Consider the following 19,828-nt stretch of genomic DNA (forward strand, 5'->3'; position numbering starts at 1 on the left):
AGTAAAATGATGAATACAAGGAAAGTAATTTAATAAGTGAATACTTGAAATAACTTTGTGATTTATTACCCTCTACATATAGAAGGATTGATTCACAGAATTTTCCTAGATAAAAATATATGATTACTGTCTTTCATTTTCAAGGAGATAAAGAAAGGAATTGCTCTAGATTTTTATTATTTCATCACTTCAAACTTCCTACTGAAAAGTTCAATTTTTAAGTCCATTTGGGCTGTGAGAAAAGAGTTGTCTCTAAGAGTGGAATCCTCTACATATATAAAGGGCTCATTCCTTAGTGTGCCAAGGACAAGTGTATATCTGTGCTTATGTGAATGAGGACACGCATTGGAGAAATCCTGCCTCTGGCAAATGGAGAATACTGACTGAAGCGATTTCTCTTCCAGATCTTGGTCAGGTTTTGAAGAACTAAATGAGGTCCCTAAAGTTGTTGAAAAAAGAAGAAAGGCATTACAATCCCAACTCTTTGATTTAGAAATTATATCTGATGTTCTCTTTGTAGAAATGTCTATTCAGTTATTCTCCTCCTTTTTAATGGATTCTTTTTGTTATCGAATTGACTGAGTTATTATTAACCCTTTATCCGATATATGGTTTGTGAAAGAAAATTTTCTCCCATTCTGTAGATTGTCTTTTCTTTTTGTTAATTGTTTCTTTTGTTGTACAAACACATGCAAAGATGCTCAACACCACTAATCATTAGGGAATGCAACCAAATCAAAACTGCAATGGAATATCTTATCAAGAAGGTAAGAGACAATAGACAGGATGTGGTGAAAAAATAACACTCATGCATTGCTGATGGGAATCTGAATTGGTCTAGTCATCACAGCAAACAATATAGAGGTTCCTCAAAAAGTTAAAAATCAATCTACCATGTGATCCAGCAATTTCACTTCTGGGTATATATGTAAAGCAACAAAAGTGAGATTTTGACAAGACACATGCACTGGCAGCATTATTCACAATAGCCAAAATATGACAACTACCTAAATGCTGGTGAGAGAAGTCAGAGAAAGACAAATGCTCTGTGATATCCCTTATATGTAGAACCGAAAAAAGTCCAACCTGTAAAGAACAGAGAGTAAAACTTTGGTTACCAGGGGATGGTGGGAAGGGAGGGTAAGAGTGACGGTGTTTAAGAGTATAAACTTGTAACCAGTAAATAAGCCATAGAGATCTAATGTACAGTATAATGAATATGGACAATAATATTATAGTATAATTATGTAATGTGACAAAGATCGCTGCATTGACCTTCATATTGCAATATATAAATGTATCAAAGGAACAGGCTGTACACCTTAAACATTTTTATATGTCAAATTTATTCACTCACAGATATGGAGATCATTTGGAGGGTTATCAACAGGGAGGGAGAAAGGGGAGAATGGCAGAAGAGTTACAGGGATTAAGAAGCATAATTGGCAGGTACAAAATAGACAGGGGGATGTTAAGAATAGTATAGGAAATAGAGAAGCCAAAGAACTTGTGTACGCGACCCGTGGACATGAACTAAATTGGGATGGGGGTGGGGGTGGGGGTGGGGGTGGGGGTGGGGATTGCTGGAGGGAAGCGGGATACCAGGTGGAAAGGGGCAAAGGGGGAAAAACTGGGACAGCTCGAAGAACATACTCAGTAAAATATACTTAAAAAAAGAAACTACACCTGAAATTGGCTAATGCCCTTCAAAGAAAAAAAGTTGAAAGGCTCAAGGCAATGATCTGTTTTCCTAGATTCATATAAGTTTGCAGGATGCATGTCTAGGGAATGCTGGGCATCAAAACAATTCCCTGTAGCTGAATTAGGGGAGTGAAGCCATGCCACTGAAGGTTCGGCTGGGGGTAACAGAACTAGGGTGAGCAAGCTATGCAGTCAAGTGCAGACAGTTCTCACTATTGCCCTTGCTTTGAAGTTATCTGGTGGGGGTGGGGGGTTTGTGGGGTGGCTGTTTTGGCTTTCTCTGTGCAGAGCCCATGGTTTTTATCTAACACAGTTTCCTGGATATTATTTAATGGTCAAATGGTGTTCTAGCAAGGGATCATTTATCAGTTGCTAAAACACTGCCAATTACAAGAGGAAAGGAAAACACAGCTTGGAAGAAAGAGTCAGGGAACATGTAAGGGGCTTATTTGCTAAGCCTACATGAATAACTTGCTGAATTAAAAACTTACATTCATGAGGAACATGTCAAAAATGTGCCCCATCAAGACCCCAGTTTGTACTTTGCCGTGTTTTGATTTAGGGAGCAGCTAATTTGACATGTCTGTGAAAAGAAAGAGTGTTGATTCTTTTACTCATGAAACCCACATAAACTTTCAGAGTTCTCAAATCCCCAGGTAAACAAAACAGTGTCTTGTGTTATTTTCTCAGTTGGAGCCTGTTTAGAATAAAATTGAGCTATTTCCCCAAAGTCTAAAAACAGTCATTGAATGTAATTCAAACAAGGAAGAACATGTAGTCTCCTCAACTTAAATCTCTTAACATCTATATTTTTAAAAGAAGTTAGCTTGTGTTTAGACCTATTCATCATCACTTAAAAGAAAAAAAAACAAACAAATCTTAGGTAAATAAGACCAGTGAAGATTAGCCGCCCACTAACAATATCTTTATAGGGTTTTCAGATGATTCATACAAATGAATAAGCTTCATGCATTAAATTTTGAGCACATAAATATATCTAATTTTAAGTAAGCATTTCTTATTGCTTTGGGCAAAAATCCTAATTCCTGTTTCCTTTGGTTCTCTAGATATTTGTTTAATGTTGAAAATTTATTTTAAAAAACATGGTGTATTGTTTTGTCCCAGTATGTACATGCCTGGTTAGATGGATTCTCATCAAAGGATGTTGGGAGCTATTGTCTGAAGTGAAGTCATATTAAGTTCAAAAATATCAGCTTAACTGGTTGTTTGATATCTTGCAGGCAAAAAAGCTATTAGGTGTTCTAATTTCTTTCTCTTTAGTTTTTTTGAGTATTTGTGTACAAAGAGTCTGGTCTAGTCCAGAAAAAACAAAGTAACCAGTCAGGTCGGAAATTATGGTCCTGTGCTTTGTCTCTGATTTTAAAGGATGTTGAGTCTGCCCAATTAAACATCTTGACCACTGAATTCATATTGAATGTATGAAAACCAAAGCCTTACTGATGATAGCTTTTATTAAGCTCTCAGATGCTTATGTTTTGATTTTTTTAAAAATTAATCTTCACAAGTGGCTCTATAAAGAAAGATGCTATCATCTCTCTTTTGTATATGAGGGCCCTGTGGCTTTGGAAGAGTACTTTTTTCCAAGGTGGTGTAGCCAATGGTGGATCTCGGGGTAAAATCCCATTCTCTCTAAATTGAGGTCACAAACTCTTCATCTTACTCAATGGTTCTTGAACATGTAGATTTCATGAATCAGTTAAAAAAAAAAAAAAGCAAAACCAAAAAATCCTTAGGACTAAAATGAAGTTTACAATGTTCATATACAAAAATAGAAAAATAAAAGTGAAATGATGATCATTTACTCAATGCAAGTTTATGAAAGAAAGGAGTTTAAATATATTTATTATATTTTAAAATGTTAGCATATAATATGTCATATTACTTTGTGTTTCTGGAAGGCCAAAAGTTGTGAATATGTTTGATTTCTGATCTGAAGGAAAAGCATACTTGGAGCATTTCAACCAAAAAAAAGGAAGAGAGTCACACTTCAGAACAAAAAACAGTTCTTTTTTATTTGTTTGTTTAGTTCATTTTTAAATTCATTTTTTGATTATAGTTGACATACAATATTAGATTAGTTTCAGATGTTCAACATAGTGGTTAGACATTTATATACCTTAAAAGTAACTACCCTGATGTTTAGTACCCCCCTGGCACCATACGTAGTTATTATAGTAATATTGACAACATTCCCTATACTTTAGATTCCTGTGACTATTTTAATAACTGGAAGTTTATACTTACTGTCTTTTGCCTTTATCACCTCTCCTTTTTTCCACCACCCCCAATCTGGCAACCACCAATCAAAGAAGTTCTTTCTGGGAAAGGACAGTTAGTAAACTTACACCAACCTGCTTATATAAACACAAGGTAACCTTATCTTTCTCACTTCATCAAAGACTGGAAACAACTGTCATGGCAGGTCTGAAAGCAAGCGTTTGACAACCATGTAGAAAAAAATGCTGCTTTCCTCACTTGTGTTTTTGAGATAGGGAGACAGAAAGGTGGCCAGGTATAGATTTCAGTATCACTTTCTAGATCTATAATGTGAAAAATGGCTCCTCCCCACTGCTGTAGGGACTGCAGCTGTCATTTGGTATCTTCCACACGTTTCCATGTGTTATCAGAAAACACATCCTTTCCCCCATTCCCTAAGGCAACAGACAGAATTAGGTTTTTCTTTCCACTTTATTGTTTTCAGATGTTTGCCAACTCTCAACTGACTATTTTGTTTCACTGATAAATTTGAAGGAAATTACAGTCCATCTGCAGAGAAGGCCAGAAGTGTCCCCTCAAGCTTCTGGATAGCACAAAGAGACTTTCTTTTAACTCCAGGAAATACTAAACAATTGAAAAGAGGGGTAGCTCCATCGGTAGGAGCTGGAATGATAACTTCATTAATAAATCAGTTTCCGAAGCTAATATGAATCTAAGGAACAGTTTTCCTCAGTGTCATTGTTAATTTAAATTCATTTAATGACAATGTTACTTATGTATGTGCAAATATAAAACTAAGTATAAATTCTTGATGCTTATTGCTCTTCTAATTACAATGCCAAAATAAATTTACAGACTAAATAAGAATAACACTCTAGAACAAATAAAACTCAAATTAGTAGCATTAATTTGATGTGACAGAATGAGGTTTTGTTGACATTAAATCGCAACTCCCGGTTTGAATATGTTCCTGATTGCCACTGTACAGGTTTCGGGATTTGGCGTGTGTACAGAGCTTCATGCAGTGGGCTGGTCCCGACGCTTCTGCCATTTCTCCCTTTGAGCTTTGTATGGAGAAACTTTGTACCTTGGTTACTGAAACAGCAAGTAGGGTTCCACTGCCTGCTACCTAATAGGCAAACTCTGGAGGCAGAGGTTTGGTGAAAAGGAATGGAGTCTTTTATTTAAAAGCTATACAATTTTGGAAGAATGATGGGCTTCTGCCTCAGACCCAATTCCTTTTAAAGCCCTGGAAGAAAAATAACCTTGCCACGGTCGGCCAGGCCAGACCAGTTATAGGCTGTGCCCCAAGTTCCTTCTCCCATTTAGAATACTATCCCTTGGAAAACGCAGGTGGCTGCAGCAAGACCATCCAGGTGGCTCAGCTGGTTTCTGGTAGTAGTCCCCATTCAGGTGTCTTTTGGAGTCTGCATGTGCTCGTTGCCCACTTGTTGCCCACTGCCTTTCCCCCAACTCCTACATGCCCTCCCTCCAGCCATTGGTTTGCCAGGGCATCCATGTTTCTGGTTGGGCAGGACCCAGGACCGGGCAGTGCAGCGCCAGTCAGCCACTCTGCTGCAGCTTCTTGTGCTAGGAGAGGACGGGGAGCACGCCAGACCGTGCGGTCTTCCTGGCCTGTGGCTTGCAAATGCTCTGGCTCCCAGCCCCTGACAAGGTGAGTGAGAGGAAGTCCAAAAGGGCCGACTCTGCGCACCCTCTGTTTAAAAGTCCAGGCCCAAAATCCCAAGCATGGCAGAAGGACCCAAATTCCCAGCCCATCCAGGTAAGGGTCCATCTTGCTCGTCAGGCTGCAGTCAGCCTATGCAGCGTCTCTGCCCCTCGCCCTGCTGCCGCGATCTGGATGGGGTCAGGGGAGGAGGGTTTCTAGCTGCTCACAGTGTCGGGCACCCTGGAAAGGTTTATTTACTCTTTACCCAGGGACGTGGAAATCTTTCAGGCGCGGGCTGCGGCCTCCCAGTAGCGCCTGCACTTCCCAACCCCTCCCCCACTCCAGGGACCGCAGCCTCTCGCACCACCTTGGCCTTCCCTTTCCCATGATCTAGCCAGATACCCCCCGTAACACCTCGACCTTGTTTGCTTTTATTTGGCATTAACGCATCTTTTATTTCATAAGTCTACTTCTGTTTTTTCTTATTAGGCTATATTAATTAAAGTACTACTTGATGACACAGTGATCTTGAACACAAAAGAAAGACAATGAAATAAAGTTACAGTTTCCAAAAAACTCAATACAAGGGCCATTTCCTTTTTTCAGCCTTTTCTGCTTCCTGGCGTGGAAAGAACTGGGAGAGACTATTTCTCCTTTATCATTGTATCTCCACTGCTCAAAACAGGATTTCATGTACATAATAGGCCTTCAACAATGTATATTGAATGAATGAACAAATGAGTATGAGCACTGATAGGAGAAAGTAATCGTCTAATGCGCACTAGTATGGGACAGAACTGGGTGAGAACTCATGAGCGTAGGGGAAGAAAATAATTTTCCTTCTATCCTGAGTTCTTTTTTGAGACTACAATATACTTAATAACAGTTTAACAAAAGAAAAAGAAAGAGGAAGTTCATTAACATTACACCTCATATGTACATGGGAGATACACAGGGAAAAATAAGTAACTCCCCGAGAAGGCTTAGAACTTCAGCTTAAATATCAGCTAAAGACAAAAGAGAAAATGTCTTTATGTGAACCTACTTTATGTTACAACAGGTTCCTGTAGCAACTTATTTTTCCTGTCTGATTTTTGTCACTGTAAATATGTAGTTGTGGTATAAGACAGAGAATCACAGAATATTTAAGCTGAAACATTAGAGCTTGCCTCTCAGAGTCTTCATTTCATAGATGTCTATCAAGAGAGAATATGCTCAACAGATTTCTTTGCATGCATAAACATGACTCAATGACTGTCAGTATAAATAATAATGGTATTTACAAATAGTGGAAAATCCATATGTTTCAGATGGATACAGAACTTTTTATTTTAAACCATGGGAAGAAATCAAAATAATACAGAGAAGATGATTTTTGTGAACTAGTTCAGAGATATGGTCATTTCTTTATCTTATATTGAAAAAAATTCAATTAAATTCAGTTAATTCTACTAAAGTCAACTTCAAGTTATTAAATATTTTAGCAGATCTGTTAGTACCTTTGGACCTAGTACATAGGACACATCAACCTAGGACATATGTTATCAATGGGCTATATCACCTCCAAGAGGGTGAAAGTTCTTTTTTTGGGGAGGGGGGAGGAAAAAAAAACTTAGACATTAAATGGTTTGTGGCTCTTCAAAACTCAGCCTTACTCAACAAAGTCTTATTTTCTAGTGTTTAATTTATTCAACTTTTTTTTTTCCTTAGAGTGTTGCTAATGAAATAAAGATTGAGAAACACTATCGTTGGGTAGAACAATAAATACAGTAAGTGGAAGTGCCAGAGGAAGCAATGGAGCACTTCCTCCTGCCCTGGGCCAATTGCTTCTCTACATGTGCACATGTGGCTACTCTGCTCTCAGTGTCCTCCTCTCTGACCCTTCCCCCTGGTATCCTGGTTGGAAATAGGACTTTATCCCCTGTGCCAGAAAACTGGACTCTTCCAGGCCCTGTTCTTGTCCCCAGGCAGGGGGAGCAGATTGGGGCCCAGGCTGTAGCTCCACGGAGAGCACCTGCCTCCCTCCTGCCAGAGGGGGTCTGTTCACACAGAGCTCTTCCTCCCAGCTTCAGCCAGACCGGGACTGCCACAGGCAGAGTTGTCCCTCTCTTGCCTGGGTGGCTTCCACTTTCAGGACAGCGTTCCTGGAGTTCATTAGCAGCTCAGTAGGTCTTCATGTTATTTACTGATCTTACTGGATGCTTTGGTTCTGCTGTTAATCCCTTTGAATACACAAAGAAAGCAGCTTTGATTATCCATTAACCGAGATCCTTTATTAATAGTTGAAAAGTCACCTTCTCTTTGCTAGTATTTGTATACGCTAATTTCGTCATCTCCTTCAGTTTGGCTGGTATGTCCTGACAGTAGTTACTGTCCTCATGAGGCCAGTAAGCTCTGGATGTGTTCATTTATAATTCTGGTTCCTCAGAAAGTACAGCTGATAAACAAAATTATTAAAAGATCTAATAAAATGTTCAGCCCTACATTGTTTCCAAAAAAAAGAGGGTGGGGAGAAGCTTTGGATGAATGTGTTGTGTGACCTCACATGCCCCATAGCAGGAAAGAATCTCTGCCCATTGCACACATAGCCAGGCCATCCTATTTAGAGGGTTAGTGGGTGTGGTCCAAGCAGTGATCTGAAGTCAGGGAAATCAAACTGCCACCGCTGGCTAGGACCTTTCTGCTATCACACAGCTAGGCACAAGGGCAGACGCCTCATTGGGGGAAGCCTGAGTGTTGTTCCATGTTCCTGAAAGGGTGACAGTTTTCTCTCACTTGTGGAGGGTTGGGTTCCAACAGTGGATTTCAAAGTCAGTTGTTTTGAACTTAAAACTATTTTTTTCCTATGAAAAATAATAAAAGGAACAAAAGGCCAGCCCATAAAAATCTATTTAAATCCAAACCTTGATGGAATAGCATCCATGTGCCATGAAAAGTAGGAAAATCAACCTTTGTATTTGCAAAGCCATGAATTATAACTGAAAATAACCAAATTAACAAAAGCAGTTCCTTACTTCTACGACATGGCTATGCCAATGGCCTTTTTAATGGGGTGAAGGGAAGAAATTTGGAGATTGGAGGAAATTATTGGGGGGCGATTCTCAGGACAAGTAGAGGCTGTAGAATAGAGAATATTTTTACTTTAAAACTATGCTTTGACACCCGTGCTTTACCAGCAGCAATCAGCCACCATAAGTTTCATTTTTAATCACCAAAAAGAAATGCAGAGAAAACAGAAGGAGAGTGCCTAAGTTGGGTTTCCTGAAGTTCAGAGTCCGAGGTCAAGTTCACTGGGGAGAACACGGTGGGCAGGACCCTTGCCGGGGGTGAGGACACAGGACTGGGGAAGGGGAAAGCTGGGCTGAGATGGAAGGCGGGCATGACAAAGGACTCCGCGGAGGCCTTGGCGCAGGCACAGACCTCCCAGAGCTGTCCCATCTTGAGGCAAGACCAAGCCTTATATCTAGTCATTGACCAGTTTCAGGGTAGGGGCCACCCCCAAGGAGGAACGGTGGCCTTGAGCAAGGCCGCTTTCCAGCTGAAAGCAATCCCTAAAAAGGAGCAGCCTCGGGGGCCCCTGGTCGCTAGCACGCCCAGCCTTTGGGAATGGGGGGTGGGGAGGGTTGGTTGTCAGTCCTGATGTCACAGAATCTGGGACAGAGCCAGCTGTCTTTTTCTGGGATAGCTGGGCAAGAATTAAAGAAAAGAGGGAAAAGTATATTTACGTAGATGCGTGTACGTAGGGGAGAGAAAATTTCTCTTAGGGGAATTAACTCATCCGAGAGCCGTAGAAGGTGGCAAACAGCCAGGGGAAGGGAAGGGAAGGACCCCTGAGAAAGGGTGCCGCCCGGGCACAGGCCGGCCCTGCTAAACTCAGCAGGGGGTGAGAGTGCTGGACGGGGCAGCCGCATGAGCCCTGAGGGCGAATAGAGGAAACCTTGGAGGAAGGTAGGCATCCCACCTGCGGGCTCCTGCACGGATAAGCGGGCAGAGGCCCCTGGGGCGGTTCCCAGCATGTTTGGGCTGGGAGAAGCCATTCGTCTGGGGGCAAGCCAGTTTCATTGGACAGGTTTTTAAAATTTTTGTGACATGTTGCATATTTCTACAAAATAGTGCTGTGTAGTGGGCAATTATTTTTGATACCAATGTGGAACTAATTGTACTTATTACTTTATAAATGAACTGTGTTTTAAGGATTTTGTGATTCCTTCTGAGCTATCTTGGACAATGCTGTGTACGGTTGCAAAACCAGCTGGAAGTTTTTGGAGTCTCTTGTCCAGAGCGCTGGCTGGAGGAGACACCAAAGAAGTATAATAAATAGAGCCCTGGCCTGGTTAGCTCAGTTGGTAGAGAGTTGTCCCATATGCCATGGTTGCCGTTTGGTCACTGACAGGGCACATTCAAGAATCAAACAATGAGTACTTAACAAAGTAGAACAACAAATTACTGTTTCTCTCTCTCTTCCCCCCTTCCTCCCTTTCTCCAAAAAAAATCAATCAATAAAAATTTTTTAAAAAGTAAATAGAGAAATAGAGTGGTCCTTGTTTTCAAGGAGATTTTGATTCAATTTTGAAAAGAGAATGCAAAGAGAACTCCTATTCCAAATGTCAAGGAATATTTTATTCTTCTAGAGGAAACCTTTTCTAAAATATGAAGAATGCTTGGAGAAGAAAAAGAGAGAGGGTAGCAGATATATTTTTCTTTCTGTACCTAGAAGGATAAACAACCTGAGCCTTCCAAAGTGTGTTAGCATGTTATAATTACATAAATCCTGGCAAATCTCAGGTTCTTAAGCATTGCTTTCTTGTTTATGTAGGCCTTATAGAGCTTTGGAATGTGCATAACTCATATTTGAGAGATATTCTGTAACCTATATTCCAGAGATTGTCTCTTCCTCATCTTTTGGGTTCGTTGATTTATAATAGACTGGTGTGCTTTTCTGGAATCTAGGTTTTTCTTTGTTTAGGAAGCAGTTGCTTGACAAGAGGCAACCCTACTTTGTGTTTCTTTGTTCTATGTTAGAGTTATAAAATTACTACCTTTATGTTTTGTTTTCTTTCACTGTGCCTTATTTAGCTCTTATTACCTGACAAGTTGTGCACTTGCTGCCTAGGAAATGACCTCCTCTGCAAACCAGTGTTTGGTGGGAACAGAGCAGAGAAAACATGACTGTGGCTGAGAAGGAGTCTGTTTCTCTTTATCTCTCGTTCCATTCCACACGGGCTCCGGAGAACCATTAGAAGGAACCTACCAGCCACTTTCCAATTCATTGCACAGATTATGCTTTAAGCAGATGTTTATGTTTTCATTCCTGGTGATATGGTCAGGGTGCTCTTGATAAACAGAAGATGTGGGAAAAATTTGTCACTGAGCCTTCCATCCCTCTTGCAGAAACCTTCCACTTCTTGTCCGTTCCTGTGAACTCCAGGCTTGCTTTCTCCTGCTCCACAGTTTTCTCCTTTGCCCTTCCATCTCCGTCACCGCTGCAGGTAGTGTGGGCCAGCATTCCCACCTGGCTTCCCTACACCTTTGCTGTGGCGACTGGCTCTGTTTATGAGTTTCATCACCTCAAGTCCTTGTTGTAAGACTGGCCAGTTCTCATAAATCAGTTCATGCCAAGCTGATGATTATGTTCATGAATTATGTTCACATTAATAGTTGATAAAAATCACCCCCAAATATGTATCCCCTTGCAAAGAACCCATTTCCATTTTATCTGACTTGGGTCTTGAATGCCTTACCTCCCAGGCCTGACAGTCTGTCCTATGTTTAAGGAAAAATTCACAGAATACACACAACACATTTTTCCTGCAACTTCAAATGTACTTGAAAATTTAGTTGGGGGAAAACCCACATTATTTTCAGATGAAAGCAAATAGAGATATTTATTACAGTGAAAGCTGAAATTCCCCAATCTTAAAAATAAAGCATGAGAAATAAGAAAATTTTTACTTTTGGGAAACTACTTTGGTCATTAGCTACCCTGGGATTTGTTCTCACTTCCTTCTCCCATCAGGGATTCTTGGATGAAACACTGAGAAGCGGTGGCTTAAGCCAAAGTAGTTTTCAATGGTCAGAATTCTAGGCATTTTAGGCGGTTGGTGGGAAGATTTTTTTCCCCCCTCTTTGACATTTCTCTGATCATTTGGCCAGATATGGGGTATATTTCATGAGCCAGTCATGTGGGCAGAAATACATTTTTCAGGCCTGAATACTTTTTGAATCTCTCTACAAAACTGTGCTTGGTTTTATCTGTGTTTTTGCTGTACACTGTCTTGGCGAGTGAATTAAAGGTCTCAGTGGTAACATGTAGCAAAAAGATGACAGAGCTGCTTTTCATTTTGCATTCTGGTATAAGATAAGATCCTTTAGATGCTCCTTTATAACGGTTATTTTACAGTTATTGAATTACCATAGGCAAGTCAATATCAAACGAGAGACTGAATCTTCAGAAAACTTTGAAGGTTTAAACTTTTAAATATGCTCATTTTTTATTGTATAATAAATTATATTCTTTAAAGAGTAACTGCAATGGGAGCTGCAGAATTAATGGGATTATTTTTGTTTATTATTTTGGTCAGAGGATTTCCTAGAGAAGAGATATAGATTTGGACAATTGTGCCAATTATTCATACATTGTTGCTTTAATGTCTGCTGTGGACTTCATAGCTCATATACTCTCTTTACAAAAGGAATCACATTAATAGTAAAGTCAAAACATCATAGTCATTTCCTTTAAAGGGAAATTTCCATTTTTATATTGTTTTCAGCAAATAACTTACTGTAACTATTGATTGAAATATGCTTACCATCTTTTGATGGTATTCAGGGGGAAAGCATATTTTATCTTCCTTCAACACTGGAGAGTAAATGTTTCCCTAGAGATTACAAAGAATTTTTGGGAAAAGCCGTACCCCAAAGTGCTTTTTCTATTTTCATGAAATCTACTAGAAGAGATTTATTATTCCAATTTAAACAACATTCTGGGAGGAACAGCCCCTAGTGTCATTTATCAATCACTTAAACCTTACCGTTAATTTGTTTATCAGCAGCTTTGTCATTTTCAGCCAAGAACAATTGTTAAGAATGTCTACTGTCAAGTCAAAGAACACTATTTTAATCACATTAAAGGAAATGGAAAAAAAAAAGAAAATAATTTATAACTGTACCACTCTAACAGCGTTAATAAGTTCACCACTGTGTTTCCTTCCTGTCTTTGTCCATTTTCATACACATTTCTAAAGTCGTTACAATCACATTGTTGACTCAACTATGCCTGCCATGCTGTGTGGCACATGGAAGGTGCTTGGTAAATTCTTGGTGAAGGAATGAACGGACTGGGAATGGCCTCAGAGCTATGTGCCTGCTTTAAACTTTGATCTCCAGTGTTGGCCTTTGCAGCCCACCACACCCATGACTTAGGTCAAGATATGTATAAAGGACAGCAGATCAATCCGCTCAGTCTACCTCTCTTCCCTGCATCATGGGACCAGTAGCCAGTAAAGGCAAATTGGACATTTGAATTCCATTTGAGGCAATAACCAGGGGTATCTTTTCAAGTCTCCACTAAATATCCTTGGTTTCAGCTCCTGTGTGAGTCCCGATTCTGTCCTACAGACTTAAAGACTGACATTGGTCTTCCTGGCCTGACCCAGGCTCTCTCGGAAGACTTTGGCTAGCAGCAGCTCTTGAGCTTTTTCTATGACTCAGGTCTCAGGTACAGACTTCATTCTTGCTCTAGCCTTTGGACCCGAATTCCAGCTGCAGACTGCTGAAGAGAGCTAAGGGAGAAACATGCAGATCAGGCATGTCCTGGGTCCATCCCTCCTTGTGAAGATTTAGTTCACATTGTTCAGAATCAAACACTATCCTAAAGCACCCTTTCGACCTATCTTTCTCTTTCAATATACTTTCCTGAGTCCTCATTAACCCAGTTTTCTCCCTAATAATCAACTTAGGCCATCTTATTTGAACCATTTTTTTTTCTGCTGAAAAATTGCATGTGTACTTAAAACATTTGAAACTACAGAAAGAAAAAAACAATAGTTTGCCTATTAAATAGAGAATGGAGCTTGTTTTGGGTACTCTAAACCTCTGTATATTCTTCCTTGTAGAAATTTTTTCTAATGGAAAATTTCACATATATGCAAATTTGTAAAATAGCATAGGGATTCTATGTACTCATTATTCAGCTTTAATTGTTATTAACAAATGGCCCAATTAGTTTCATTTAGACCCCAACCACTATTTCCTCAGCTGCAATTTTTTTTACTAAGTCCTAGTTCTCCTATAATTTTATCTGTAAATATCTAAAGTTAAGGACTACTTTCTCAAACCTAACCACAACATCAATATCACATCAAAGACTTCAATAATTTTTCAATATAATCACTTATCTTGTCTTTTTCATATTTCCTTAATTGTTTCAGGTTTTTAAATGTAATTTTTTTCAAACTAGGTCTCAATAAAGCCATACAATGTAGTTGGTTGATACATCTCTAGTCTTTCTCAATCTAAAAATTCTCCCTTCATCTCCATTTTATTTTTTCTTGTAATTTGTTGAAGAAGCTGGGTAATTCATCCCATAGGATTCTCCACAGTCTGGATTTTGCTGATTATATCACTGAAGGACTGTCTAACATGTTCCTGTATTCTTATATTTCTTATAAATCAGTAGTTATCGAAGCTTAATCAGATACACATTAATTTATTTTTTACAAGAACACAAATAAGGTGGTTCTGTGCACTTCTATTAGGAGATACCTAATATCAAATTGTCTTTCTGTAAAATTGGCAGCCACTGAAAATCATTGCTAAGATCTATTAATTTGTTAGAGGTTGCAAAATGATAATATTTAAATTTATCTTTTTCCCTTTCATTTATTCATTTTATCAGCTGTCTGGTTGCCCTAGTACACCTTGAATAGTTAAGGCCTGGTACAAGCTTAATTTTCTCCTTTAATTAACCAGTTTTCAAAAGCATCCGTTGGTTGGTTAGGTTGACACAAGAAACATCCAAACTTATAGAGACTTTTTACAAGTTTGAGCCAAAACTGATGACACTTGCTGGGAAGCAAGCTCTCAAATGCTTGTGAGAATACTAGTTTGTAGTTTTATACATTAGAAATTAAGAAGGGAACATAAGGAATATTACATGGAGGTGGGAGAAAGCAAGGTAGGATTGGATTACAGGAGCTTACTAAGATTATATGCCCTCTTGAGTGTGCTTTAGATTGAGGGGCCTGAAAAGGCATTTCAAAAGTATGTTAACCAAGATGCACAGAAAAAGTGGACAGGACCTACTTAAGGCAAAAATAAGCCTTTTACTAAAGAAGTTACGTGCTTAGAGCTTGACTACCCACCATGATCTGCCTGTTAGGAATTCATGATCAGATCCCCCTATAAGGTTACTTTCCACAGAGCCCTCTCCATCCACAGTTAGCACCTTCCAAGGTGACCCACTAATTTTTAAAATTATTATTATGAAATAAACATACTTGATGTGTTTTAACTCATTGCTGTCAGTATCCTCATTGGTGCTTAGACCTTCCCACCAGTGTCTTCTGAATATTTTGAGCATCTTAGTAATCTTTGCTTTATGGCATGGCAAGGTGATCCAGGCTCATTCTCCACATTTTCTTTCTCAGACTTGGAATCAGCCTTTTCACCAAGGGCACATGATTCCCCTGGGTTAGAAATGATTTATATAAATAGCAACATGAGACCTAGGCTGCTCATTGCTCTTGGGTTGGTCATTGTTTCTAGAACTTTTCAGAGGACAGAGCTAGGAAATATGTATTTTTTTAAAAAATAAAATGCATTGTGAGCTCATGCTGATACCTCTCATTCAAATTTAGCATGGCAGGGTGTTAACTCATGGCTCTTGCATTTGTTATTTCCTTTCTCTCATGGCAAAAATTCTAACTTTTGATAACACCGACATAATTACTCATTTGTTTAATCTCATGATACACATAAAACAGACTCAGAATAACCGTACCTACCACTAACATCAACAACTTGATAATTGAAAGCAGTTTAAGACTTGTTTTCAGTTATTTTTACCCTCATGTACGTCCTAATAGGGACATATTGTCAGTTTACAGTGTTTCAAAGCCATTTAGAATACTTCCTCTGTGTGGGTTTACCCCCTATCTGATACAGTTTAATTTACTTGATTAATTTGCTCTTAATTTTTTAAGGATTATTTTTCATGTTTAATTTTTTTAATAATTATGTAAAATATTTGCAATGTGCCAAACACAAATCTACAAATCAAAGTATATTAAGAAATGTTTTGCTTTGTCCTATATCCTCTCTAAATAACTTCTCTCTTCATAGATAACCATTAAAAAAATTATAATTATCCTTTTATTGCTTTTTTTTTAAATGAACAAGTACTTATAGGTATTTATAGCCTCCTCCTCCTTCCTAATAATCCACACCTTTTTACAATTGTTTTTTTTTCTATTTGGTACTTAATTTACCTGAATTTCATTCCATAATACTATAGAGATAATTCTAATTTCTTTTCACACCTGCCTTGTACCCCAGTGTGTGGCCATATCTTGGTTTATTCAGTCAGTCCTCTATGATGGGCCCTGGAGTTGCTTCCAAGTTTCTTATTACTACAAATTTGATTACATTTCAGGCACATTTAGAATTTATCTTGTTTTGTGATTTTTCCTTTTTAAAACAGAGTTATTTGGTTAGGCCAATACCACTTACTTAAAAGTCTGTATTTTCCCCCCAATTTGAGATATTGGGTTTATTATGGTACAAACTTTCATATGCTACTGTATTCACTGCAGGGTTTTATAGTCTATTGAAGTTATTAATAAGGGTTTTTACTGAAGTTTGAGTTTTAGTGAAATAAATCAGTAGGTCCTGTGTTGTTGCCCAGAGAATAGGGGAGGTATAAAGTGGTATGAGCCATTGACTATACTAGGTAAAAGACCTGAAACATTATAGATGATCAATAGGCATTTAGTTGCATGGGTTACTCATTAAAAAATTAATTCATAAGTGACTACATAAATACATTTGAGAAATATATTTTGAACAGGACAAGGTTTTTATGAGATACCATTTAACAACAGTACAGTGGTGGACAGTATAATGGGAAAGAAACTAATAATGATATTAATTATTTATCCACTTAGAAAAAGAATGCACTTATACATTTAAAAATGTGGGAATCTAAGAACTTGTGTGCTAATATTAAAATATAATTAATTTTAATTATTGAAAAACCTTACCACTTTACTTAAAAGAAACCAGTGATGAATATTCTTGTGAAGGGATTGAACCTTTTGGATTGTGAATAATTGTGCTTCCTTTTGTATTGTGACTAACTGTGCTTTAAGTGAGATGTTTCATTGTTTCAAATTTGAAGAATAAGATTTTTTATAGTGAGGCACATTAACATATCTTTAAAACAAAATATTTTTTAAAAAGTGACCATTTCTCCTTTTGAGAATGAAAGTACTCTTTTTAAAAATTTTTTTTTAGATTTATTTATTTATTTTTAGGGAGGGGAAATGAGGGAGAAAGAAATATCAATGTGTGGTTGCCTATTGTGTGCCCCCTACTGAGGGGACATGGCCTACAACCCCGTCATGTGCCCTAACTGGGAATCGAACCAGCCACCCTTTGGTTCGCAGGCCAGCACTCAGTCCACTGAGCCATACCAGCAAGGGCTGAGAATGAAAGTACTCTTGACCCTCAAACAACACAGGTTTGAACTGCTTGGGTCGCCTTAACAACTTTTTTCAATAAATACATACAGTACTATAAATTTATTTTTTCTTCCTTCTTATGATTTTCTTTTTTTTTTTTTTTTCTTGTTAGGCTGTTCCCATGCTTTCGGCACAGCGTTATCCACATAAAGAACAACCCTGTTTCCTAAGCTGGGGTTTAGTATCAGCTCACCACTGGATTGCACCAGCCAACCGAGAACTGGTCAGGTGCAGTGGCGGGTGGCTAATGATTTTCTTAGTAACATTTTCTTTTCTCTAGCTTACTTTTTTTATAAGAATACAGTATATAATACATATAGCATACCAAATATATGTTAAGTGACTTTATGTTATTAGTAAGGCTTCCAGTCAACAGTAATCTATTGGTGAAGTTTTGCGGGAGTCACACATTATACAAGGATTTTTAGCTGTACAGGAGCGAGGTCAGCACCCCAACCCTTGCGCTGTTCGAGGGTCATCTGTGATGAAATAAAAAAGAATTAGTCTAGATTTTCATTGTACTAGAAAGACAATTCTATGGACATGTTGTTTAAAGGTCTTGAACATGTAGCCTCATTAGTGTTTCTCACCTAGTTTGGAAGGAAGAGCCACAGCTCTCAAGGTATCATTCTGACTCTTAAAGGATTTCCACACTAAGTTCAACATCAGTTCTTTTCATACACCATTGCCTTTTTTTTTTTTTTTTTTTTTGTAGTTCAACATATATTACTGCAAAGGAAGTTAGTTAATAGCTTTGTGAATAAGTTTCTTTAGGTGGTGCACGGGGAAATTAAAGAACAGGAAAGGAAGGAAAAACATTAAGTGAGAAGGAAAAATAACGAGACTGAGAAAAGACTTCTGCATCTGGCTAAAGATTCACGGATCCAAATTCCTTTTCCGGCCATGACTGGAGCTTGCAGAAGGAAATGACAAAGCCAGTTCTTGGGTTGAGAATGACTCTTCGTATAGTGTGGCTTTGCATTAGGTCACTGGTTTTTCTTGCTCTGGGATATGTAATCAAGAAGTATCGGAAGCATAGTTTCTCTTTTTGTAATCTTGCAATTATAAAGACCAACAGTAAGAAATGCAGAAGGCAATGATATGAAAAATGGCTTGGGAAGATCAGCCTACTTAATGTTCTCCTAAAGTTTAAAAATATTTTTGTTTTAATCATAGGTTGAGGTTTAAATTGGCCCAATTAATATTCATGTGGTTGTGACCACCTTTACTAAGTATATGTAACCTCTTTATTGGGCATTTTCCATCTCTTTCATTCCTTTCCCTTGAGCCAACCTTTGGATTCAGAACATTGGTTGCACACCCTAAGGGTGTGAAAATAACTTCGGTTAAGTTTAACTTGAGAACATACAATGAACCTTTTAAATTGGGCCACATTTTCCTCTGGGGCCTTGTTAATATGATTACATGAATGCCAAAAATATTCTGGAGCGTATTTTCCCTACTCTTCATCCTGTTACATCAAACAGATACATGAATTTGTGTAGAGTGTCATCCCCCAGATTTGTCCTTGTCCTTCCTGCTGTTTCCACTATAATTTCAACGCAAAAAAGAAAACTTCTTTGCAAATGATTTTCCATGCCTGTGGAAAAAAAATATTTTGGCAAAATGTAGGGGAATTAAATGACTTAAGGATCTGATAAAGCTTTATGTACTGAATCTAAGCTGAGATGCATAACAGAGAGGTCAAATGAAGTCCAACAGTCAGGTATGGAACACAGAAAAATGTTTTTTAGTACTCTTTTCTCACAACTTAAGTTTGCTGCAAGAGCTTTATAAGACTCCACTGCTTTCTTTTCTAATGGAAAAATATTCTGGTAGGACTTTCTCTGCTCCTGGGAATTTTACCTTGAGTTTCAGCTTTCAAGTGGAAAAAAATCTTTACTCAACGTGGTGTCCCGAAATTTTCAGGCGTTGTGTGTGTCTGAGTGCAAGAGAATAAAATGTTTCCATTTACTAGCTCCCGCTGGAGCAAACCCTGCTCTTCTGAAGGGGGTGTGGCAAGTTATAGGATCGTCCTACTCTATGCTTGCTTTTCTGATATATTTTAATTCATTGTGAAGTCAACTTAAAAACTAAATAGTAGGGACAGTTTTAAGGGACAGTGATATTTTTATTTATTTTTCTTTTTCGAAGGGGGCTGTTCTTAACAGTTTATGATGTATTTGGGCATGGTTTTTTGTTAGGGATGACTAGGCTTCCTGATTTAGTAAATTTATGTCTTTTAGCAAATATGGGGAGTTTTTAGCCATTATATCTTCAGGTATTATTTTTATTTTTATTGCTTTTAGAAAGAGAGAGAGTGGTGGAGAGAAGGAAAGAGAAACATCCATGTGAGAGAGAAACACTGATGGGCCACCTCTCATAGGCTCTCCAACTGGGAATCGAACCAGCAACCTAGGCACGTGCCCTGACCAGGAATGGGACCCACTGCCTTTTGGTGTATGGGATGATGCTCCTACTA

At 38.4% G+C, this 19,828-nt stretch overlaps 1 non-coding gene across 1 annotated transcript; it reads right to left on the bottom strand.

Moving 5' to 3' along the window:
• Positions 1 to 17,457: 17,457 nt before the first annotated feature.
• On the bottom strand, positions 17,458 to 17,587 carry LOC129080832 (small nucleolar RNA SNORA65). The gene has a single exon (XR_008530229.1). It is a non-coding gene; the product is annotated as a small nucleolar RNA SNORA65 (small nucleolar RNA).
• Between the last annotated feature and the right edge of the window lie 2,241 nt (positions 17,588 to 19,828).

This window comes from Pteronotus mesoamericanus, unplaced genomic scaffold, assembly GCF_021234165.1.
Source record: "Pteronotus mesoamericanus isolate MK-2021 breed Mesoamerican mustached bat unplaced genomic scaffold, CSHL_Meso_final contig_90, whole genome shotgun sequence".
Classification (NCBI taxonomy): domain Eukaryota; kingdom Metazoa; phylum Chordata; class Mammalia; order Chiroptera; family Mormoopidae; genus Pteronotus; species Pteronotus mesoamericanus.